The 26,533-nt window shown below is 36.1% G+C and overlaps 1 non-coding gene across 1 annotated transcript in view; it reads right to left on the reverse strand.

The window, feature by feature from the left end:
• The window catches only part of LOC101015944, a 92,343-nt gene extending 72,458 nt beyond the window's left edge, over nucleotides 1-19,885 (reverse strand). The window contains exon 1 of the transcript XR_002519585.2: nucleotides 19,355-19,885. This is a non-coding gene — a transcript (uncharacterized LOC101015944). The remainder of the gene's footprint in view (nucleotides 1-19,354) is intronic.
• Nucleotides 19,886-26,533: the final 6,648 nt, after the last annotated feature.

The following is a 26,533-nucleotide window of genomic DNA, read 5'->3' on the forward strand; positions in this document are numbered from 1 at the left end:
AAGAATAACTATATACATTTTCTTTAAGAGCATCAGACATATGTAATAAACTTTAGCACTAAAACCAAGAGGCATTTGGCAGGGAATCCAGTGACCTGAGAATGGGAACAGTGATGATGACCTGTAAAGAATTTGAGGGGCCTGCCAAGAGATGCTTCTGGAAAACTGGCTTTTAATTCACCTAAACTTGTCCTGGACACACAGGAATTATTGTGGTTTGTTTTATACTAACTGTTTTATATCTAGCTAATAGGTTGAAATGTAGCCAGAATTTTCAGAATAAACCATTGTCATCAGGGACCTGGAAGATGTAAGTGCTGTGAGAATAATGTTAATTCCAGTGGTGTCTTCCACAGCTTTACCTCCTATCAGGGACTTGGGGAGACCTGGAAAGTCAAATCTTTTCCCAGGATTGTTTACTATTCTGTACTTCTGGTAACTTGTATCTTTTCTCTATTAAAGAAATTTACACCCCATAACATTTTTTTCCCACCATCCTGACAGCTTCAGTGCAATATTTAACTTCTATTAATTTTTAGTTTCTTCATCTGTAAAATAGAGATAAGGCCTTTGTGAGGAAGATACGAGATAATGGATGGGAGGCTTTGCCCATAGTTCCTGATACATGGTAGAAGTGTAATACATGTTAAGTCTCGACTATCACTTGTTCTTTGGATAAACAAACAAATAGAGGCATAATTATAACTTTGGGGGTATCAGCTAAGTTTAAGAGAGTCCCTTTTCTCCATGAAGTTTTGCCCCAACCCCTCTATCTAGTTGTGTGAGCGGCTGAAACCATGGTAACAGTACACGATGTCATTCTATGTACTACTGATTGGACCAGTGTTGGACACCAGGCCTGTGCTGAGTTAATCAGATTCTCTCTCCTAGGAATGTGAAATTGCCATGCAGTTTGGCTCTGTGAAAGACTGGAATAGAGGGACTTATGAATCTTAGCCAGAGAAGGAACCTTCTGTCTTATTTGCAAAACATCACAGAGCAAAAAACAGATGTTCAGGATAAGACTGAAGAAGATAGAGACGCAGAAAAAAATGGAACGGAAGAGGATCAACTACATGCCTATAACTTTCCTAATCATTGGTTCTGGTCTTCCCTGACGTGCAGACTCCCTTTGAATTTTAGGAGAAAGTGCAGTATCCATTCTGTAAATATGCATTGTTGCTTAAGTTAACTGGAGTTATCCTCCATTATGTGTATTCAAAATAAATTTAACTAAAGCAAAAAGTGAAATGATGCTCATAAGATTATATTATTTACCAGTATAAATATTTTAAATTACTTCTCTTTTATTTTATTACAATATAACATCAAAGTCTACACGATCAGTATGTAACATTCCCTATTTAATTGGTTATTTTTTATATCTAAGTAAACGACAATTTTTAAAACATTTTCAGCAGCGAAAACTGTTTAATTTTGAGACCAAAATAAAGTCTTTTACTTGAAACCTAAATAAAAGTAAATTAGAATTGCTTCGAAAATATGTTAGCACTCTTGTTATTATAGAACAAGAGAAATATAACTTTATATATTTACCTAGCAGAGAAACATAACAAAAGTTTAAATTAAATCATTATCTCTAACATATACCATATAAACACTGTTATTTTTTCCTTCAGAAGCAAAGAACTATGTCATAACTTCTTAGTCATATTATGACATGTTAACTATGTCATAACTTCTTAGTCAATTTAGAAAGCTAAATTATTCTTCAATTTCTACCACATTTTTCCAAGTTGTAGTCAATTTCATAATCCATTATCTTGATATAGTTACTGGAGTATTTAAATGGTGGTTAACACAAAACGAGAGAAGAGGGAAATAGAAACTAAAACTAATGAAGTCATAGAAATAAAGAAAGAGGTCTTGGAAAAATCACCAAAAATAATACAGTGAAAGAAGTACTGGAATAGAGTTTCAAAAGAAAATTAAATTCAGTGTAGCAAAGAAAATCATGGTTATTTGTGAAAATATGTGCAGAAGATAACGTCCACTGAGTTAAAAACCATGGTTTGCATGCAGCAAGAGTGCTGAATCTTGCATCTGTGTCATGGTAAGTTTTATTCAAAGTGAAAATGCCATGAAACACAGTTGGAGATATATTGGAGGTATATTCACAGATATATTGGAGATATATTCACAGTTGGAGAATAATTCTCTGTTAAATAATCGTAGAACTTGTTTAAGAGACTCAGCCCATCTTAGAAGACTCTATGAAAAATAATGACAACCACTGAGACCACTGAAGCTCTGTTCTAGAAAATGTAAGAGCAAATCTCAGAGGAAATTTGATATCCTATACACGAAAGGATTCAAGAAATAGCTACTTGAAAATAATTCATACTTCATTATTTCTGGTATCATTTGGTAATGCAGGCTCCACAAAATTGAATTACTGAAGTTTGCTTTTATCCAAGACATAAAAACCAAACCCACATTATTTGTTTTCCATTCTGATGTATGGTGTTCTGAAATGTTTAGTTCTTCCTCTGAACCTTCATAAATAGCATAGTAAGCAAAATAGTATTTTGTTATAATTTATAAACATTATCAGTTGTATTGATTTTATGGCTATGTTTTTAAAGTTCCTAATCTTGTTTTTACTATATTTCTAGCCTCCTTCCTAGATTTAATATTGTCAACTGTCACATTTTTTGTACATGTATTCCTGCTGCTGAAAGTTTCTTTACTCTAATTTGATGTTTCTAATATATTAATAGTTTGGGGAATCAGAAAACCAAACTATTGTAACTGGATTTTGGGTAGGATATGAATACAGGTACCTTCTTTTAGCACCCAAGAGGTTTTCTAGAGTTAAAGTGCATTAAAACAAGTAAACAGGCTGTATTTTGACTGCTCAGAGGAAATTTTTAAATTTAATTTCTCTATCACTGATTGACTAGGAAAAGTTTACCAAAAAAATCAGTCACTAGAAGTATGATGTACTCATGTAGGAAATAATTAATCAAAATTTAAGGAAGAAAGTGACACCAAACATTTAAACTCAGAAAAATATACTACTAGGAATTGGTCAGGCACAATGGCTCACACCTGTAATCCCAGCACTTTGGGAGGCCGAGGCAGGCCGACAGGCAGATCGCCTGAGGTCAGGAGTTTGAGATCAGCTTGACCAACATGGTGAAACCCCGTCTCTGCTAAAAATACAAAAATTAGCCGGGCGTGGTGGTGGGCGCCTGTAATCCCAGCTACTCGGGAGGGTGTGGCAGGAGAATCGCTTCAACTCGGGAGATGGAGATTGCAGTGAGCCAAGATTGCACCACTGTACTCCAGCCTGGGAGACAGAGTGAGACTCTGTCTCAAAAGAATACATATATATATGAATATATGTATGAATTAAAAACAGTGTACAGTTCTTATCTGTGAACTTCTTAAGGTCTGCCTTCCACACCATAGTAATGCATGTAATGCACGTGACTTCATTAAGTTTTTAAGACAATCAGTACTTGTGTGGCTCTTCCAAAAAAAAAAAAAAGTGCACTGTCTCTTTGTGACTTTGTTTATATCAAGCCCACACCCACTCTTCTTCATCTATTCAGCAGACTCTTTCCCTCAAAGAAGTGGTACCAAATTAAGTCAGTCTGTGCTCATCAGTGTTAATTTCACCAAATCAGGAAAAGGACTGGAAAATGCACCTAACCCCAGACCCCTGGGACTGTCGAGTTTCAAGAGGTTAAGATAGAAAAGTCTCATTCTCTGTACTTCAGTCTCCTCTTGACATTTCACTGCTTGTTTTTCTCAGAGCACTACACTCTATTTTATTCTTCATTTCTGATTAGCTCCACTGACAGCAAGAAGTGAGGTATGTCACTCTTTTTTGAAATGAAGTACAAGATTATTCAGTAAGTCTTCATTGTAAAAAGCACCTGCAAAAACCTAGTCCACTAGAAGCCTTTTCTAATGCCTGTGGCAAACATCTTAATGCAGTATTTACTGTTACCTGAAGAGATGAGAGCAGCACTTTCACTATTTTGGTAGATGCACAAAGATGAATTTAACCCACATATTTTAGCTTCAGTGAAGCACATCTTCCCATAAAAAGGGATGTGCTTCAATGTTGCCAAAGTCAGCAGGACTCCAACTCTCCAAATCCCCAAATATTAGTACAATATATAATGTTTTATATATATATATATATGACTTAAGAAAAATAATTTTCAAGTTCACAGAGACATTCACAAAAGTTTCTTCAATTTAGTGCCTTCACATACTTAGAGCTGAAAATTTTCATCTAAGCCCATTCTTCTCTATCAGTTACACAATATTATTGCATATTGATTGTATCATTCAAAACATAATAGTTCAAAGTTCTTTGAAAGAGTAGGATGGTAAGAGTGACTAACAAAATCTTGGCTCATTTTGATGATCATATATCTTTATGTGCAGTGAGGTTTTGCACATTACATCCAACTTCCAGATGACAGCTTCCCAAATATATCCCAGATATATAACACAGGTTCAACCTCATAGCCATCTGACTCTAGACACCTTGAACCAATGTGTATCTCTACTCTAAAATTTCTTAAAGGAAGCTATGTAGGAGTTTCAAAAAAATATTTCACAAATAAAATACCCTAAAAATACGGATTCGACATCATTCCTTCTTCCTAAATTTTTACACTCATTTAGTTGCTAAGAAAAATATGTCTTTACCTTTGTAGCTACTCAACATTCTCCACTGAATTTGTTCACCATCAGACTGTCTCTTATTTTTTCCTCCATTATCCACTGTCTTACAGAAGCATGTCTTGAATTTTTACCTCTGCTTACCAGCCATGTAATATGCTGGAATGAATACTTATAGAGGGAAGCAAAGGGAGGCCTCTACTTTCACTTCAACAGTTTCCCATAATATTCATGGAAAAGTTGGTGAATGGAATTCTACACTTTGTCACACCAGTTAGAGACAGATTTTTGTTAAGTGATTTTTCTTGTATTTTCTAAATTATATCATATATGTAACATTCTTCATTCATTCATTCATAAGATTTTTACAGAGTTTCTGCGACGTCCATACCTCAATACTAGTCACTAGAGAAAATGAATATAATAAAGTGGAAGATGTAATGTGTGGTCTGCATCCTTCATGAACGTATGGCTGAGTTTGAAGAGACAATAACAGCTTTCCTAGGTAACAGCAATTGATATGATATGAGATCTAGAAATGGCCCGCTACTGTAGTTTACAACCAGAAAGTCTTCTCCTTGGCTGGCACTTTAATGCCGTAAAGTATGTAATTTATTATTGTGCATTGAATTTCATCTCTAAATGTAGTAAAAAGGAACAGTTCACTATTCATGGCAAGTAAAGATATAAGGTCATGCTTTAGCTACCTTAAGAAAGATCAGGCCCCCAAAATCCAGTATCTTCATAGCTGATGTTATTAGAGAGTGTGAAAAGCTGAAGGTAGAAGAAAACCTGTTGCCTGTGTGTGAATGCAAAAGGCAGTTAAGTTGCTTGTGTCTCTGGTGGAAGGATTCAGTAAAAGTGTACTGCTGCTGTCAAATATGAGATATCAGAGAGTGTCATAAAACATCATTGCACAGTTATTAAAATTATTTTAATCAATTAGTGGAAACTTGAGGAAGAGCATTATTCTATAACCTTATGAAAAGATATGAGTGCCAATAGCTACTTAGTTGTTTTAAGTGATACTGTGTGAAAAAATTTTCAAGATAAATCTCCCAACATGTCAATGAGTATAAAAATACATTACAAATGGTTACAGAATGCCTTTACATTGCTATAGCTTTTAAAGCTATCTAACCTTCTAAGTCCCCAATCAATAACACACATTTCATATTCAGTTGAAACAAAATAAAAATGTGCACCTATGGCTATCAGTGTTGACTGAAATATAGTTGAAATACTTCAGTTCCAGCACACCGTGCTTCAGAAATATGCTTTATATATGTTGTAGGTTTGTGATATCAGTTCTTGTTTTATTATTTTTGCTTCTAGCTCTATGAAAACTTCTTAGCTAAATCTCCACTAAATGATATACAACTGTAGTCCCTTTGCTTGAATTAAAGTCTCAAATGTATTTAGTGTGATTTTATATTTTGAACTTTATAATGCAAGTCATGAATAATTCACTTTGGTTGAATAAGTGGAGAATAAAGGTGAATAAGTGAATAACTAAAATGATGCTTTTAAAATAGGGTCCCCAGGCACTTAAAATTCTTAAGCCGTTTTGTAGGCCAAAAATATAGTGTAAAAAGGGTACTCTAAGGTTTTAATGATTGTGATAAAGATCTCAAAAATAAGCACAGAAGCTTAAAGTAGAACAGTTAAACAGGAAGCAATCACTCCAATAGAAAATATATGAAATAATACATGTATGGTAATAAAAATGTCCAAATATGCTGATGATAACATAAAAGGTTAAAGCAAAAAGACTGCATTTCCCTTGAAGAAAGTAGGAAGGCTGCTGTCCAGGGTCCAACAGAGAGTTCCAAACATCACAAAGCAAAACAAACATTTCTTAGAGGACATGTAATTGTCTCTGTCACTTGTAATGTTGTCATTATAAAGAATACTTTATAAAATGTAATTATGTTTTCAAAAATATAGCTGTTTGAAATTATTTTGCACATTAGCAAAATGTTGTCTTTTATTTTAATAAACAATACTGAATTTACTGGTAGAAAAGCATTTTTCAAATTATAAGAAAATAACTTTAATTTTTACTTTTACATTTCCTTATACTCACGTTTTTTAGTGAAAAGAGTTCAAATTATTGGTACTTTGAATGCAATTATATTTTTTAAACTTTTAGATCACTTAGTGTAATACAAGTTATGTGAATTTCAGTCATAACAACACAACTAGCAATATTTCTAACATACAAAGAGAAAAATTAGATGAGTAATAAAGACAATTTATAAATTGTACATCTATTATATAAAATATTATTTCATAAAACTCCATTTTTAGGAGTTGTGATCAATTTGTTGAGACTTTCTTAGGACAATAAAATACGTCTTGTCTTGCTGACAATAAGGGTCTGATAAAATAAAGGTACACAGAAAAATAAGATGATGAATTTTGATGCCAGAAATTTCTATGAGACTTAGAATCATATTAGATGTTACAAATATATTTTCAAAGCTGTTTCTTTAAGATTAGAAAATTTAAAGAACAAGTTTTTCAGAAGCTTTCATTCTTAACCAAAGAGCTTTCAACACTACTAAAAACAAGTTCGGCCAGGCGGTGGCTCACTCCTGTAATCCCAGCACTTTGGGAGGCCGAAGCAGGTGGATCCCCTGAGGTCGGGAGTTCAAGACCAGCCTGACCAACATGGAGAAACCCCGTCTCTACTAAAAATACAGAATTAGCTGGGCCTGGTGGTGCATGCCTGTAGTCCCAGCTACTCGGGAAGCTGAGGCAGGATAATTGCTTGAACCCAGGAGACTTGCACCACTGCACTCAAGCCTGGGCAACAAGAACAAAACTCTGTCAAAAAAAAAAAAAAACAAGGAAGGAAGGAAAGAAGGAAAGGAGGGAGGGAGGGGAGGGAGGGAGAGGGAGAGAGAGAGAGAGAGAGAGAAAAAGAAAGAAAGAGAAAGAAAAAGAAAGAAAGAAAGAAAGAAAGAAAGAAAGAAAGAAAGAAAGAAAGAAAGAAAGAAAGAAAGAAAGAGGAAGGAAGGAAGGAAGGAAGGAAGGAAGGAAGGAAGGAAGGAAGGAAGAAAGAAAAGAAAGAAAGAAAAAGAAAGACATCTCTTTTTCTCTATTGGTATCTGGTCTCCAGGAAACCGTAAGTATTATTTGGAAGTGAAGTAGCCAAACAGCAGGAAGAAACATTAGAAAAAATAAATTTCTCCCTTCCTAAACTGCAGTTTCCTTGCTGGTGCCTTCCTTTAGCACAGGTCCAGAATGCACAGGACTTGGTACCCCAGGAGATGAAGTCTACAGGCCTCCCTTTGGCAGAGAAGGATGGGGATTTGTTGCAAGTGTAGAGGGGGAAGAGCAAATAACCATCACAAATTGGTGATGTTAAACTGGGTTCGGGGTCTTACAATGACTCAATTTTTTTTTTTTTGAGACTGAGTCTCGCTGTGTTGCACAAGCTGGAGTGCAGTGGCACAGTCTCGGCTCACTACAACCTCTGCCTCCCAGGTACAAATGGTTCTTCTGCCTCAGCCTCCCGAGTAGCTGGGATTACAGGCATGTGTCACTATGCTTGGCTAACTTTTGTATTTTTAGTAGAGACAGGGTTTTGCCATGTTGGCCAGTATGGTCTTAAACTCCTGACCCCAAGCAATCCACCCGCCTCGGACTTCCAAAGTGCTGGGATTACAGGTGTGAGCCACCACACTCGGCCTAATAACTCAATTCTTAATTCTGCATCAATGCACATTAGAGAGGGCATGTTTACCTGGGTAATATTTAAATAATATCGTTCCTACATATGTGGTTCACATAATATTTCCCTTTATTCAAAGATTACTGGCATGTAAGAGTGAGGGTGTGAATTTGATAGTAAGGGGAAATGGAGAAAGAAAGATGATTCCACTGTGTTCAATCAATTTTTGCCAAAGGCTCTTGGAAAACTATAAGCAAGTACCACGTTAAAATTTCCAGAGCTCAGCCTGGGCAATGTGGTGAAATCCCATCCCTACAAAAAGTACAAAAATTAGCCAGGTGTTGTGGTGCACACTTGTAGTCCCAGCTACCTGGGAGGCTGAGGTGGGAGGATCGCTTGAGCCCAGGAAGTCCAGGCTGCAGTGAGTTAAGATCACGTCACTGCATTCTGGCCTGGGTGACAGACGGAGACCTTGTCTCAAAGAAAAAAAAAAAATTCCAGAGCACTCTAACATGGGATGGCTGACTCATTATATTTCATAAAGAACAATGAACTTTCCATGATTAATGTTCTCCCATGAGATGACATATTCCTTCACCATTTAGTTAACCACCTAGTTAATATAATCAGAGCTTTTGATTTCCATGCACCCTAGAAGTAATTCTTAGAGCACCACAGCTTTAGCTAATGACAGATTACTTTGTGTAATTCTCACAAAACTAAATCAACTTGTTGGTTGTTATACAGGATAGTCTGAACAAATACAGTTCTGCACTCTTTTCCTTTAGTGACCATTCATTTTTGTTTTATACTTTCTAGAAAGTTTCTTTATGTCATAAACTCTGAAGATAGAATTTTCGGAGCATGCTCCTGAGATGCTTTAAATATATTTTCAATGCCTTGATCTGGTATCTATAGTGTGACATTTTTGTTTCATGCAAATTAAATAAATCTCTCATGCTATAATTTATGAAATACTGAGATGGCCATATTTTTATTATAAAACTCAAAGTTTGAGACGTCTTTCTTTTGGTCACTGTACCCTTGACAAATGAGTAAAAGTCATTTTCTAAAAAGAAGGACATATAGATCGTTTTATCTAATATTGTACATTTTAACATTTTAATCCAACACATTCTTCAGCCTTCATTCAGTGTCTTCTTGTCAATTTATTTTGTTTTACTGTATTTAACTGTTTTATTCTGATACACACACACATCGACACAATGATGTACAAATCAATGATTCATCATAAAGTCAACAGTCTGTAACCACTGACCTAGATAAAAAAATATAACACTGCAGCACCATAAAAGTTTCTCTTGTGCCACCTTCTGGTTACACCATCCTCCCTTGTAAAAATAACCACTCTCATGTCATTTAGAATAATGACCTATTTGCTTTCTTGCCTAGTTGTACCAAATAAGCGACCAATCTTAAATACTTAGATTTAAAACTTGGATTTTCTTTTTGTAAAGATGTTATTATAAGGGATCTTTAGTTTAACATTATATTCCTGAGAAGTATCTATGTTATTGCATACAACATATTTTATCCATTTTCATTGTTTATAGTTTCATTTGTAACAATATATAATAATGAATTGTTTCATGACTCTTGATTTGAAATTTGGATTAACTATGGTTTGGATTTTATAAGTAATGTTGTCACGATCATTCTTTTACATGTCTCAGTGCATGGGGCGGGGGCAAATTTAAGTATTGAGCAGTCCAATTAATTGTGTATACTATTCTATGAAATTTAAAACCTGTTTATAATGTAACCACCACCACGCATCTGGATGCAGAACAGCTCCATCACCTCCCAAAATTCTCTCATGCTATTACTTTATAGTTATACTACTAATTCAATTTTTTTCATGATGTAAAAATACCTAACAGGAGATCTACCCTCTTAACAAATTTTTAGGGACACAATACAGTATTTTTAACTCTAAGCACTAGATTGTACAGCAGATCTCTAGAATTTATTCATCTTTCATAACTTAAACCTTACACCATTTGAACAGCTCCTCATTTCTTCCTCCTCTCAACCACTGGCAACCACCATTCTACTCTCTGCTTCTATGAATTTGACTCCTCCAGGTAGATACCTCATATAAGTGGAATCACATAGTGTTTGTCTTTCTGTGTCTGTCTTATTTCACTTAACATAATATCCTCCAGGTTCATCAATATTGTCACAAATGACAGGATTTCCTTCTTTTTAAAGGACGAATAATATTTTATTCTGTATATGTACCACATTTTCTTTATCCATTCATCCATTGATGGAAATTTCCATTGTTTCCGCATCTTGGATATTGTGAATAGTTCTCCAATAGTACATGGGAATGCAAATATCTCTTTGAGATCTTAACTTCAATTCTTTTGGATAAACACCCAGAAGTGAAATTGCTGGATCATATATATATATATATATAGAGAGAGAGAGAGAGAGAGAGAGAGAGAGAGAAACTTCCATATCGTTTTCCATAGTGGCTGCACCATTTTACATTCCTTCCAACAGTAGACAAGCGTTTCCTTTCTCCACATCCTTACCAACACTTATCTTTCGTTTTTCTGATAATCATCAGCAAATCAGGAACTACTAATAATTATCAAGGTAGTTATGTTGTGGAACAAATCAGAGACGGGAGAGACCAAGCAGAGTTCAGGAGAGCCTTTAATTATTAAGGTGATCACTGACTCAGTTGGACTAGGATCCAGAAAGTCTGAGCCCGGAACAAAGGGATCAATCACCTTGTAGGCAGTTTGTGGCGGGAGTTACGTGCTGCAGGAAGCGTACTTGCAGAAGCGAGAACAAAGGCAGTTAATTACTCTTTTATGTTTGTTACACCCTATGTCTTACAACCTTGGGAATACATGCTTTTGTAGCAATTGCTTATCAACCTTGTGACTTTACAGCCTGGCTGGGGAGGGAAGCAAGAACTCACCATGCCTCAAGGAATGTAGAAAGATGGAACACAGATAAGCCTCTCTGGGCACAGAGGAGGGATAAGCAGCTAATGTTCTTTCTAAACCCGCCCCACCCCACCCCCCGGGGCGGGGGGGTTATATTACATCCTACCTTCAAGAAAAAAGAATAAATTTTCCGACCATTATACTTATAAAATTCATTAATTCCCCCTTCAGTGTAACAGTGTCAAACTGACTTTTTTATGATCAAAGTTTGCTGTTTTAGAAGGAAATATTTTTTCAGCCAAAATATATTGTTCTTTTCAGCCATTTCCACCTTCTCTAATTTCTACATCCTTGAAATTTTCCAATTCATTTACTCCTCCATAGGGAGAATATTTTATTTTTCTTTGAGTATACCTTGTACAATTTTTGCAGTCATTGATAGTATAATTAATAATTTATATGAAAATATTTATAATTTGAAGACAATATTTGAAGGTTTGTTTTTAGAATCAAGTACATACCCTTAAATCCCAGCTTTAAGAAAGAGCCACATAAACTTGCCATAATGCATGAGTAATATAAAATAATGTCAGAGAAGAGAATACTACTTTCTGACCTTCACACAAATTCTCCTTATGCACCATTGCTAGAGGGCTGAGAGCCCTTTAAACTTTCTGACCTACTTAGTGTGGCTGTAAATGTCATTCTTATTCATAGCAACATTTAATGCTTTCCTGGGTTTTGCTAAACTATTTACCACAGTGATATATTGCAGAATTGAATTCCACAGCTTGATGGTGTACTGCATAAAGAATTGTATTGTTCATCAGTCTAAAATGGAATGCGATTCATTCTCATTGAGAGTCAGCTTGTTTCCATGGTATGAGAAAGGGAGGAGAAAACACCTTATGTTTTCAGTAAAACATTCATTACTTTTACAGCTGTTTTCCTTTTCATAGTTTACTTCTCTCCATTACTAAGTAAATCACACTATAATGCCTCCCAGACATAATTTTTATATTTATTTTGGCCTTTTTACTCAGCTTTAACATTTGGCCTGATTTTAATCTGTCACATTTTACATAATCTTCCTTATAAATTGACTACTGAGTGAAACAGTGAAACCGATGCTCAAAAGAAATCTACAAGCACCGCAAGGAAAAGTCATCAGCAATATACAGTTAGGAATAAGTTGGAATTGAAAATTCAGAATTTTTAAGTTCTGTTCATGTGAATGCTCCATGTTATTTTTCCCTTCCTATATCTGCTAAAAAGTTAGAAGGAATTTCTTCCACCAGTTTAAATACATTGTAAAATGTATCTGATTTTAAACAAATATTTATATATAATCATCATTGTAATAAGCTCTTAGATAGTATTTATCTTTTACATATGTGAAAGTCAATACAAATATTTCATGTTAACTCTAAATCCAAATGGCCTTCAGTGAGTGTTCTTTGCAAAGACATTTAGAGTTAGCACTTCTGCTCACAAAAATGTTCCAAGAGCACTTTTCTAATAACAACAGGAAATGAATACAATTATTTTAGCTGCCAAAAAAATTGTTGGTGATAAGATTCTTTGTGCATTGATTTTAGAACCAATGGTATAAGAAAATCTTAAAATATTTTCTATATATAATGCCACTGAAAACAATGTTTAAAAAGGATTAAAAAATAAGAGACATATCAATATTGATAAATAATGTCCATAACAATATTGATACTCACAAAAATTAACTTGAATATTTAATTTTTGTACACAAGTTCAGATGGTAATGGCAGTTCATTACTAATGAATATAATTGTTTTTATGGGATCCTTCTCATGTATTAGTTCAGACCTTCTTATCTTAATCTTTCTTATCAGAGATAATTCTATGACTGCTAAATCTAGAAGGGTGTAGGTGAACTTTTCATAGCAAATGTATTGCTTTTCACCCATTATACAATGTAATTGGTAAAACAAATCAAATGTGTGTATATTAATAATCATATCAAGATCTCTAACCCCTCCAGACTACAATGATATAGTAATTTAACAAGAATTGCTTTGTTCTTCTACAAGCCTGTCAGATCTAGGTTTTAATTATCTTCTCACCACCTCTAGGCCTTTTCATATTCAGACGATATGTAAATTAATGTAGTCTTTCATTTTGAAAGAGTTAAGGGATAGGAATTTCTCTAGAATATTTCTCTCTTAGCCGTCTTAACCATACATCTGCCTTCCTGTAGAATATAAATCATAACAAAAATATGGAATCCTAATTCTGGAGAGTAAAATCAGTAGGAAAATAAATCCTGCTCTTAAGAAAATAAACATTATTAAACTTTAAAATCTTCAAAGTACAATGGAAGAAAAATTAGTTTATAAATTAACTTTTCTACAAATTTAAAAAACACCCACAGTATTGTGTCTTCATTCAAATGATTTATGTGTTCAAGAACCTTTTTTTGCTTTGTTTTGTTTTGTTTTGTTTTTTTGGAGATGGGGTCTCACTGTTGCCCAGGCTGGAGTGCCATGGAATGATCTTGGCTCCCTGCAACCTCTGCTTCCTGGGTTCAATGATCCTCCTGCCTCAGCCTCCCGAGTAGCTGGGATTACAGGCACGCACCACCACGCCCAGCTAATTTTTTTTTTTTTTTTTTTTTTTTAGTAGAGATGGTGCTTCACCATGTTGGCCAGGCTGGTCTCGAACTCCTTACCTAAAGTGACCCACCTACCTCAGCCTCCCAACATGTTGGGATTACAGGCATGAGCCACCACGCTCAGCCTCAAGAAACATTTTTAAAGCAGTGTTCTAAACTTGAGGCTACAACCCTGAACTAAAAAGACAAAGCCCCTGTTTTTGTCTGATTACATCTTACATGCTAAGAGAGGGAAGTATAATAAATTATGAAACACATGAATATATATATATAATAAGGAAAATGAAATGGAGTTATGACAGGAAATGAATGAGGAGCAAATCTAAGGAAATCAGAAAGGGCTGCTCTTACATGATAGTTGAGCAGAAATCTGTAGCAATGCAGTGAAACATAGATATCTCTGGGGAAAACATTAGAGATGGTCAGGGCTAATTCCAAAATTTAGAGTCTAACTAAAATGATGGAATTACCATTAACTGAGATGAGAATGACTAGAGAAGAGGATTGGCAAAAATCAAGTTTGGATTTGGGCATGCTCCTTTTTTTAAAGTGTCTATTAGACTTCCAAGGGGAAATATAAAATAGAAAGAATATAGAGTTCTGATGAGAGACCTATATTGCATTGTAACTTTGCCAGTCATCAACATGTAGATGGTATTTGAAGCCAGGAAACTTGATGTGATCAATGAGGGACTGAATAAATATGGAGAAAAGAGACCTGAAGACTGAGTCCTGGAGCTTTCTGATTGTTGGAATCAAGAACAGGAGGAGAATAGAGAAACAGAGCCTGAGAAAGAGCATTCATGTGATCAGAGGAAAACCAAGAGAAAGCGTTGTCCTGGAAGCCAAGTGAAGAAAAATTTTAAACTAAGAGAGAGTGAAAAATTGCATTATATGCTGTTAACTGTCAAATAAATACATAGTAAGCTATATGTATTTTAAGTACATATAAATAAGTAAATTATAGTAATATTGCATGGTGCATCATTTTAGTCATAATTGTAAGTATAGGTTGCTTTGTATTTTACTTTGAAACTGACCTAAATATTGAAATATAAAATGCTTGCTCTGTTATTGATGTTACCATATTACAACTTTGGAGAACGTGACCAAATGAAGCTACAATTAAATTATAGGTTTCATAAGCAAGACAAAGTAAATATGACTAGACATTTTCCAGCAAATATTAACAGTAACTGGTACTTAGATTATCCTCATTTTCTTTTAAGGAAAATTTTGAATATCTCAAAGAGTTAACGTATACATTTGATAATTTTCTACCAAAAACAAATTTTATTTGATTTAGAAAGGTATTTACTGATAGTATTCACTGAAGAATATGCTGAATTGTTAGTCATTTTAATCCAATTAGGTGTGAGAGTCTATATGTGTGTGTGTGTGTATATATATATATATTCTCAGTATTCTTTCAAGATTCTGAGTAAAGAACATATTAAAATTTAAAAATAAGCTACAAAATGACTGATACCATTTGTCATGTCTTATCTATATGAATTTTATTTTCTTAAAATCATTTAGCCAAAATAAAACTCAGAAAAATGCTGAATTATGGAGCTAGAATGATAAACTGACTGCAATTGTTATCCTTTATGCCAATTTTGTAAGTTATGTTTATCAGAATAACCCTATATTTTACTGCCTGACTTTGTAAAAGAAAGTTATAGATGTGTACTTATACGTTAATACTAAAAATATATTAGTTTTAAACATGGTGGATACACATGAGGTTTCATTACAATAACATAAGTTTGAAACTACTTTCTTTTCTTTCTACTTCCCTTCTGCCCTTTGACAAATCTATGCACTTATATTTTGACATTTCAAGTGACTTTATTATAAAAACTTTTTAAGTTATTTCTTATGTGCAGTAATGTCTGCATCTAGCTTAGCACCCAACAAACAATAGGCTTTCAAGCTTTTTTAATGAATAAATGGTAGCACCATTTTACACATTTTGTTACCTTTAGCAATTAGTAAGTATTAAACTATTAACATGAGTGACGGTGCCCAGGGTTGTCTTCTAGCATCTGAGGGCCCTGGCCTCAGGACTCTGCACCCAAGTGGGATGCATGCCACCCTCCCCATTCTGCACAGCACCTTGGCCCTGAGGCACCCTGCCTGTACCTCGCATCGCCCAGAGTCCCTGGAGCAAGCATCTGTTTTCTGTAGTCCTTCTCTACATAGGGCTGGACAAGAAATAGGTCTATGAAGTCCTTGGGATTCCCTGATTCTGGAATCCAGCAATGAGGACCCTACTCCATGCAAAAGGCAAGGGTGAGACTGTCTCACCAAGACAGCCACCCTAACAGCCCCTGGTCTTCCATCAAAACCAGCATCCTCCACAACAGCCAAAAGGTGGAAGCAACCCAGGTGTCTGAATAGATAAACAAAATGTGATCCAATAAACACAGGGAATATTATTCTGCCTTGAAAAAGGAAGGACATTCTGACATATGCTATGACATGCATGAAGCTTGAGGACATTATGCTAAGTGAAGTAAGTCAGTCACAAAGGGACAGACACTGTATGAGTCCACTTACAGGAAATACCTAGAGTAGTCAAATTCATAAAGTCAGAGAGAAGAATGGTGGTTGCCAAGGGTGGGAGGAAGGGCAATGGGAGTTGTGCGATGGGTACAGATGATGAAAGATGAAAAGAGTTCTGGAGGTGGATGGTGGTGATGGCTGCACAACACTGTGATCATAGTTAATGCCACTGAACTGTGCACTTAAAAATGGTTGAGATGGCTGGGCACGGTGGCTCATGCCTGTCATTCCAGCACTCTGGGAGGCTGAGGTGGGCGGATCACCTGAGGTCAGGAGTTTGAGACCAGCCTGGCCAATATGGTGAAACCCTGTCTCTACTAAAAATACAAAAATTAGTCCGGTGTGGGGGCGGGCACCTGTAATCCCAGCTACTTGGGAGGCTGAGGTAGGAAAATCTCTTGAACCTGGGAAGTGGAGGTTGCAGTGAGCCAAGACTGTGCCACTGCACCCCAGCCTGGGCAACAGAGTGAAACTCTGTCTCAAAAAAAAAAAAGTTGAGATGGTTCATTTCATGTTATGTGTGTTTTACCACAATTTAAAAACAATGCCCTCTGGCCAGGCACAGTGGCTCATGCCTGTAATTCCAGCACTTTGGGAGGCTGAGGCGGGCAGATCACGAGGTCAGGAGATCGAGACCATCCTGGCCAACATGGTGAAACCCCATCTCTACTAAAAATACAAAAATTAGCCAGGCGTGGTGGTGGGCACCTGTAATCCCAGCTACTTGGGAGGCTGGGGCAGGAGAATCGCTTGAACCCAGGAGGCGGAGGTTGCGGTGAGCCAAGATCATGCCATTGCACTCCAGCCTGGGCAACAACAGCGAAACTCCGTCTCAAAAATAAATAAATAAATAACCAAACCAAAAACAAAAACAAAACAAAAAAACCAACAATGCTCTCCTGCACACCTACCTCCTGGGGAGAATGGCAGGGCCAGCACCCTTGACTGGAACGTGCCCCAGCTCCATGCCTCTGAATGTGGTGCGGCAGCACATGCAGTTCCCCAGTGGGAAGTGAGAGGAGTCTGTGTGAGGATGCCAGATGGCAGAGCTGAGGCCCAGGTACCGTGATGAAGCAGGAGGAGGAGGCCCCACAGCTCATCCTGCCCCACGCACCTCACTCAGCCATGGACAGGGCCAGGCAGCAGCAGGCGCTACTCCTCCTCCCCATCTGCCTTGCCCTTGCCTTCTCCCTCACCGCGGTGGTCAGCAGCCACTGGTGTGAGGGGACCCAGCGGGTAGTGAAGCCGCTGTGCCAGGACCAGCCAGGAGGGCAGCACTGCGTTCACTTCAAACGAGACAACAGCAGCGATGGCAGGATGGACAACGACAGCTAGGTTGTGCTGCACATTTGGGAGCATTTTGCTGTAGTTAATATTACTGTGTCTGCATAGTGAAAGTTAGGATTTAAGCTATGTTGATTGAAATTTTCTTCCCACTTAAACTATTGTCTTCTTGAAGACAGGGAACATGTTAACATTTTAGTCAGACATAGTTAAAAAGACTAATCTAAACAAGAACAAGACACTTTTCAACTTCACTACAGTATGATACAGTTTCTTAACTTCTTTGAGCCTTGGTTTATTTTTTTTTTTTACCTGTATGCAGAGAAATATAATGTATGCTCTGCTTTCCAGATACAGATATTATAATCATAAAATAAAATAATACATATAAAAGAACTTTGCTACCTCTAAGATATCATGAAAGAAAGATGTTTGTTTATTACTACGCTTTCAATAGCAGTTTCTAACAAGATAAAAAGGAGAGTGGGGAGAGAGAAGGGAAAAGGGAGAGAGAGGTAGAGGGAAATGGGAGAAGCAACAACTTACTGCCTTACTTTTATAAATGTAGAAAGCATCATAATTCTGTAAACCACTGTTCTAAGCCAGTCTCCTCAATAGGGTAAAAGAGGACGATCAGGGAATTGAAAATGTGGGAGGTTTTGGTTATCATAGTATCTGGAAAGTGTTATTGCATTTATGGGGTTGGGTAGCTGCTATGCTAAACTTTCTGTAGCCTGCTGGATACTAACACACACAAAAATTATCCTACCCAAATGTTATTGGCAAATAACTAAATCTAGCAAACATTTTTTGAAAAACTTTTCTTTTCCTATTTGAAATAAATAAGTTGAATCATACACCAGTACACGTATTTTTACATTCAGGATGAAAAAAAAAAAAACCCAGCATTTATGATATACCAAATATAGTCCTACTGGTATGCTTACATGATAAAGTATTTTATAAAATGTAACATAACCTATACGATTTTTTATATATATATATGTGTGTGTGTGTGTGTGTGTGTGTGTGTATAATGTAAAGGCTTTTATAAACATTTAACATAAAGGTATTATGGTGCTGGCAAAGTGTGGTGTCTCATATCTGTAATCCCAGCTCTTTGGAAGGCTGAGGTGGGAGGATAGCTTGAGGCCAGGAGTTCGAGACTAGCCTGGGCAACAGAGTAAGACCCCGTTTCAATTTTAAAAATATGAATTTATTATGGGGCTATGTAGGTCTAACATTATAAGATGAATTATCTCTATTCCATCTTAATCTTTGAGACAGTGTAGGAATATTTTGATATCAATGTATTAGCAAGTTCTGGTGAGAATATACTTTACTAGAAGTGCAGCATTTAAAGTGCTTGAAAAGTGAAAACCAAGTAAGATTTCTCATATTATGCCCCAGGCAACTGTAAAATTTTCTGTAAAATTAAGAAACACGACTATTTCCGCTCAGTATTATTTAAGGTAACTTTCAATCACAGAAGAATGAATCCAGTTGTCTTCACACTAGAAAGATCTCGCAATCAAAAATCAACCCACTCCCAAAATCATTGTTGAAATCAAAATATTGATTACGTACCATAGAATCGAGTCATTCGCCTTCCTTTGCATTCGAACAGTGCAAGATGTCTTCTAAATAACCTTGTGGGGAGGATGTTCAGCTTTTGCGACTCCACAGAACAAAACTATCTCTCATCCTTCTTATTGCCGTTTATGTGAGTCTTTCCCACGCTGTAAGCAAGTAAAGTATCCAAATGCACCATTTTATCAAGCGCTCCATGGTCCAGAGGCAGGATATTTTGAAAGTTTGTGGCTAAAGTTGTGGCTCTCTAGTTCCATCCTAATCTAATTTTGATAATAGGACCTTACAGTTTCTAGTACTTGTAGAAAAAAAAACCTAAATTAATTCATTTTCTTCTTGGATTCCAGTAATTGTTTAGGATTTCTCTTCTACCAGTTGCTTTTGAGAAATATATTGATTTCTGGATTTCTTTAACTGATCATTGCTTTCAAGAAAAGCACTGCTCATGTCCATGCAGTTCACATCTATTTTTACAGTGATTCAGTCTGGAAAGTGAAGAGGCAGAATATAAATATTAAAGAAATATTAGTAATGATAGATATGGTAATATTATCAGTTCAGGAGCAACTTTGCTTAGTTTATCCCTTACGTGCTCTACAGGTTCAATTTAATTGAAAGGGGGAAATGAGTAAGACTCAAAGTTTTGAATTTACACACATGGTTTATTCTTTTAATATATGCCATTTTGATTAAAATACTTTCATTTCTCTCAAATCCAACTTTACTTAGAGCCAAGTTTAATTTTTTGGAAAACTTGCAAAATCAATCTTCGTCCTTCTATTCCTTTTTTATGTGCAAATCATGGGAAGATAAAATTCAAATAAAATATTTCTAGACATAGTGACTTGATAATTTCTTCTTTCTGTTTGGTAAATTGATCTTTCATGTTTCCCCACAGGATATAAAATTTCCAGAAAAATATATAAGGTGGTATAACTACAAAGCTATGAAGCTGATTAAATTGGTATGTGGCAAATAAATTGAATTAATTCAAAATAATATTCATTTCACCATATCCAAGGCTGGGCCTACATGGTAAGTGCTTGCTACATTTATTCTCCAAATTGTTTCTTGCAATGCATTTTCCTTATTTACTCCTTTCCTTCCCATATCCACAAAATATAGTTTCTCTGTGGATAGCACATTCATGGCCCGATAAACAGCTTTTTAATATGATGTACAACCTCTCTGTAAACATTTTCTTAAGCCCATGACCACTCTATAATATAAGTTCTCCAGCTGATAAATGGGAAGTTCCTTAGTATATTCAAGGCATAGTTAAGGAACCAACCATAACCTTTGCTCTGAGAATTGCATTCTCTATCATGGATCTGCCACTAAATGAGTGACACTAAGAACTTATCCTGACTGAGGTAATTTCTCTAATTTCCAAAATGTGGGTGATTAGCCATTGTCTTTCCAATGATTACAAGTAATCTAGGTATATACTTTTAAAAATAAGAATTTTCTAGGAATCTCGATTTTGATATTCAAAATACAGATAAAATGTGTGATGTGTTTTATATTATGTCATTTCTGTAAGTTATTTCAATAAACTCATTCTTGGTGTGTGTAAATGGGAGTAACAGGTTATATTGTCTTAGAAGCTGGCTGGTGGGGAGGGATGAATTCAATGAACTCCTTTTCCCCGTCTCCACTTACTTCCACAAATCATAGTTTATATGCATTGGTGTGTAAGTTGCTCTTTCATGTAGTTTAAAATAGTACTTCTCATAATGCCTTTTTCTACTGGTCTCACACCAGTCAGAATGGCTACTGTTAAAAAGTAAAAAAACAACATATGCTGGTGAGGCTGCAGATAAAAGGGAAGGTTTATACATTGTTGATAGGAATGTAAATTAGTTCAGCCACTGTGGGAAACAGTTTGGAGATTCCTCAAAGAGCTTAAAACAGAACTGCCTTTCAACCAAGCAATCTCATTCCTGGGTATATACCCAAAAGAAAATAAATTGTTCTACCTGCATCCTATGTTCATTGCATCACTATTCACAGTAACAAAGACATGGAATGAACCTAGATGTCCATCAACAGTAGATTTAACAAAGTGGTACATATACACCAAGAAACACTACGCAGCCATAAAAAAGATAGAAATCATGTCCTTTGCAGCAACATGAATGCAGTTGGAGGCCATTATCCTAAGTGAATTGATGCAGGAACAGAAAACCAAATGCCGTACCTTCTCACTTATAAGTGGGAGCTAAACACTGAGTACTAGCGGACATAAAGATGGCGAAAATAGATACTGGGGACTACTAGAGGGTGGGGAGGGAGGGAGCAAGGGTTGAAAAACGAATTATTGAGGACTATGTTCGCTACCTGGGTGACAGGATGATTTGTATTTCAAACCTCAGCATCATGCAATATACCCATGTAACAAACCTGCACATATACCCCCTGATTCTAAAATAAACTTTGAAATTTTATATATGTGTGTATATATATATATATATTTTTAATGGCAGTACTGAAGTCACTTCAGTAATAGAAGACTTTGGGTTTTCCAAATTCCCCCAGAGCACATAATGCTCTGCTGACTAGTTATATGATTGAGGGCCCTAAGGACATGCTGGATGAATGGGGAGAGGGGTAGACCCCATATTTTCAAGATTTATCCACTGCCCTTAGTACCACATTGTGTGGTTAGGAATTTCAAACTACTTCTTATTTTAATCTGTGATTTTGACCACAATGAAATAGCAGTACATATACTGAAATCCCTTAGGGGAAGTTAGTTTGTCAACCCACTAACTAGCCCCTTGTTATATATTCCTTCTCATATTACTTCAGTTTTGGACCCCTGAGTTAGTTTTCCAAAAATATTGTGCATCCTAATAAAATAAAAATATTCTAAGTTATTTGCATGTTCCTTTATGTCTACATTTTAACTATAACATTTCAATGTATATTCCATAATGTATAAATGAACTGAACTGAATGTATAAAAGAGAAAAATACCAAAAGATACAAAATATTTAAGGTGAAGAGTGTATTGAAAACCACCCCAGGGGCTTCCTAATTCTTTCTTCAAAAGCCAAGCCAAACATTCTCTTTTATGATTTTATCTTTATTGTTGCTACATTACAACCCATAGTATCTTGCATTTCACCTCTTATATTCTTTCTAAAATAAAATCAATAAACACAGTAAAAAGGAACTTCTTGTATGGTTCTTTTATTGACACTTTTCTAAGGATTTTGCAAGTATATACTACATACTTCTTTAAATGTAACTGTGTATTTTAATATAAGGAAAGTATGTGAACAGGTTATTAAAAATCCTTCATAGATATTTAAATAACATAATTTTCAAATTTTTTTTTCTGTTGGTAAGGCATTTTAAAAAGCTTAATTCAGGGTTTTATGGTGTGGTGATAGTGATAAGTACATGTTTTTATGTGATTTAATTATGTTTTGGGAAAGATAAAGTTGAAAATAAAAAAAATCTTGAAACACAGGCCATTAAGAACATGGAAATCAAATGATATTTCCAAAAGTTCAAGAAATACTTAATGGCAAGTTTGAATGTCATATCCAGGAAAGAGCAATTAAACCAGGACAGGCCATCGTCATGTTAAGGTTAAATTGTCTAAAAACAAACTCCCCAGGATCTGCAGAAATGCATTCTATTCCTAGTTGCTAAAACCAGGAATTTAAACCATCTAAAACTTGATTTTTTTTCAAGCCTCCTTTTTAGCACCAAGAGCAAAGGTAAAAAGTGAGAATAAAACCACAAATAATACTAATACACTCCTTGCCTTCAAAGAACTGACAGTATAAACAGGCATACAATTTAACAAGGAATTTCAGTAAAGCACGTTAATTATGAAAGGACACCGCAGGATAATAAAGTGAGCCAGGATATGAGAATGGGTGGCATGTCAGAAAAGCTATCCTGGAGGAATTGCTGTCCAGTAGATAACAGAGGAGTGAATAAACCATACCATTATGTTGGTGCAAAAGTAATTGCAGTTTTTGCATTAAAAGTAATGGCAAAAGCCACAACCACATTTGCATCAACCTAATACTACGAACAATCTCATTACTACCTTTTGGTGACTAGGCATAAATATTGATCTTGGGTTTTTATAAAGCTGAACATATGTATATATACCTATGACCCAGTTGCAGTATACATATGTTCAACTTTAGTAGATACTACCTAACAGATCTAAACACGTTTGTCCCAAATTACACTCTTTCCAGCAATATATAACAGTGTCATTTGTTCTACAACCTTGTCACTACTCAGAGTGTGGGGGGTGTGTGAAATAAGATAAAAGGAGGGTGGATGCTGTTAGCAGTGGAGTTTGGAGCTGGATAGAGTGTTCCAGGCTGAGGGACAGCACATGCAAAGGCCTGTGGAGAAGGGAAAATGAGGTTTATTTGAGCAACCACAGATACCCTGATGGTGTGTGTTAGTGAATGAGCACTGATAGAAAATAAGATTAAATAAAAATACAAAAAAAAAATTAGCCGGGCGTGGTGGCGGCGCCTGTTGTCCCAGCTACTCGGGAGGCTGAGGCAGGAGAATGGCGTAAACCCGGGAGGCGGAGCTTGCAGTGAGCCGAGATCGCGCCACTGCACTCCAGCCTGGGCGTCAGAGCGAGACTCCGCCTCAAAAAAAAAAAAAAAAAAAAAAAAAGATTAAATAATAAGCAAGCATGAGATCATAAGAGGCCTTTCATGTCATATGAAGAGATATAAAATGTATCTTAAAGGTAACAGGAAGCCAATAAAGGGTTTTCTTACTGAGAATTCACTAAAGGGGTGAAGATGGGAAGTGGGAAGGTAAGAACCACAAGGACCATTTAAATTGAAACAGTGATAAATACAGGTGAGAGTGATAATGAGATCCTGCACCAGAGTACTGGTAATTGGGGATTTGGTAGCTACATAACAGGCAAAATAAATAGAATCTACTAGATTTGGCAGAGAAGTAGCTTGAGTATTGTTTCTGTTGAGTTTCATGTGCTTCTGTGATACTTAAACAGAAATATCCCTTCTATAGAGGTAAAACATGACAGGGCTTGAGGCCCAGGAAAGAGTTCTGCACTTGTGATTTTGACCTGTGAGGCATCAAAATTTAGATGGTGGTGGAAACCATGGGAGTTAATGTAGATGCTGATGGAGTATGAGTGAGAAGAAAAGGGAATCTAGGCAATCTGGGAAACACCAGTAACACAGAATCAGTAGAGAATAAGAATGGAGAACCCATGGAAGATACGGATGTACATGCAGTGGTGTAGCAGACACTTAAGAGGTGAGCTGTCTTGGATTCCAAGGAACAAAACTGATTTCACAAGGGTGATATGATGGACAATATTAAGACTAAGACTACAAGTAAGATTAGGACTAAAATAAAGCCATAAAGCTCCGTGAAATGAAGATTATGGGGGGCTATTACGTGAGCAGTTTCATAGAAAAGGAAATAATAAGAGCTAGATTTGGCATGAAGGACACACGAGGAAGAGGAGACAATAAAAGTAAACCAGGGTTTGCCAAATGCTCATCTATGTATTTTTTAGCTCACCTCAAATAATTGAAAAAATAAAAATAAAAACAATATTGTTTTTCATGAAGTTTATCAGGGTTCTCAACTTCAACACTATCACCATTTTACACTGGATAATTATGTACTGTAGGAGGCTGTCTTGTGCATTGTAATAAGTTTATCACTATCCTTGACCTCTATCCATTAGATATTAGTAGCACGTTCTGCTCAGTGTGACAAACAAAAATGTCTCCAGATATTGCCAAATGCTCCTTGAGGGGCAAAATCATTCCTCATTAAGAACCACTGAGCTAAAGTGATTCCATTTATGGAATGATACCATTTTTATGTGAATTCTTTTTATAAAATAACAATAATATATTGGACGTGTGTGGGTCTGTGCATATGTGAGTGCCTGTGTATTTAACTTTCTTACATAGAATACTTTTTCAAATGAAACTGGTGTCTGAGTTTTCTTTTTGAACATTAACTGTTTATATAAAACTCAAAATTCTAAAGATTACTAATGCAGTGCAAACAATGTATTTCAAAACTTTAGTAATAAGAGTTATTTTGAGTAGGAATTGGAGAGACATATGAGATAGTGGGATTTTTTAAAATATGGGATTATTGAGCATATTCAGATGCTATTTGGAGGAATCAAACTATATGTAGAGATTGAAGTTATTGAATGTGAGAGGCACATCAAAGAGAGCAGAATATCCCTGACTCTGTGAAAGGGCGAATAATAATGGGATTCAATAGTCAGGCAGAAGTATTCAGCTTAGGAGGAGGAAATGGGGTGTGTGTGTGTGTGTGTGTGTGTGTGTGTGTGTGTGTTTAAACAGACTCGATTTTCTGTTTGGTGAAATGAAGTTGAAATATAGGCTACTCAAAGGTTCTATTGTCTTCATGAAGTAGCAAATAGTATCTTTTGCTGATAACAAGGCAGAAGATGAGAAAACTATGGTTTTAAATGATTGCTGTGAATACATGAAGAATGAATTATTCAGAAAAAATGTAGTAAGATTACCAAGCAGTTTAAATTTGGAAATCATAAGTCTGTAATGAAGCCAACTTACAATGTTGGATGCTTTTTCAAGGATACTCAGCTGCTAGAGTGCAAGCACAGAGAATGTAGATCACTGAGTTCCTAGAGGCTTGGGGTCTTTACAGATCCATACTTAACACAGAGGGACAACTACATGGGAAGAATTTTAATGTATACACAATGTAAAGAGCCAGATATTATTTAGAGCAGCAGTCCCCAACCATTTTGGCACCAGGGACCGCTTTCATGGAAGACAATTTTTCCATGGACCGGAGCAAGGTGGTTGGGGGTTTGGGAGGGCATTAGATTCTCATAAGGAGCGTGCAAACCAGGTCTCTCATACGCACGGTTCACAATAGGGTTTGTGTTCCAATGAGAATCTTACGCTAAAGTAACAGGAGGTGGAGTTCAGGCAGTAAAGCTTGCTCACCTACTGCTCACCTCCTGCTGTGCAGGTGCAGCCTGGTTCCTAAGGGACCATGGAAGAGTACCGGTCCATGGCCCGGGGGTTGGGGACCCCAGATTCAGAGGGCCAGGCACACAATTTGAACAAGACTTCATTTCCTAGCTTTTTCCACTGAGAGGGCCCAAAAAGAGGGTAAAGAAACAAC

This window comes from Papio anubis, chromosome X (assembly GCF_008728515.1).
Source record: "Papio anubis isolate 15944 chromosome X, Panubis1.0, whole genome shotgun sequence".
Lineage (NCBI taxonomy): Eukaryota > Metazoa > Chordata > Mammalia > Primates > Cercopithecidae > Papio > Papio anubis.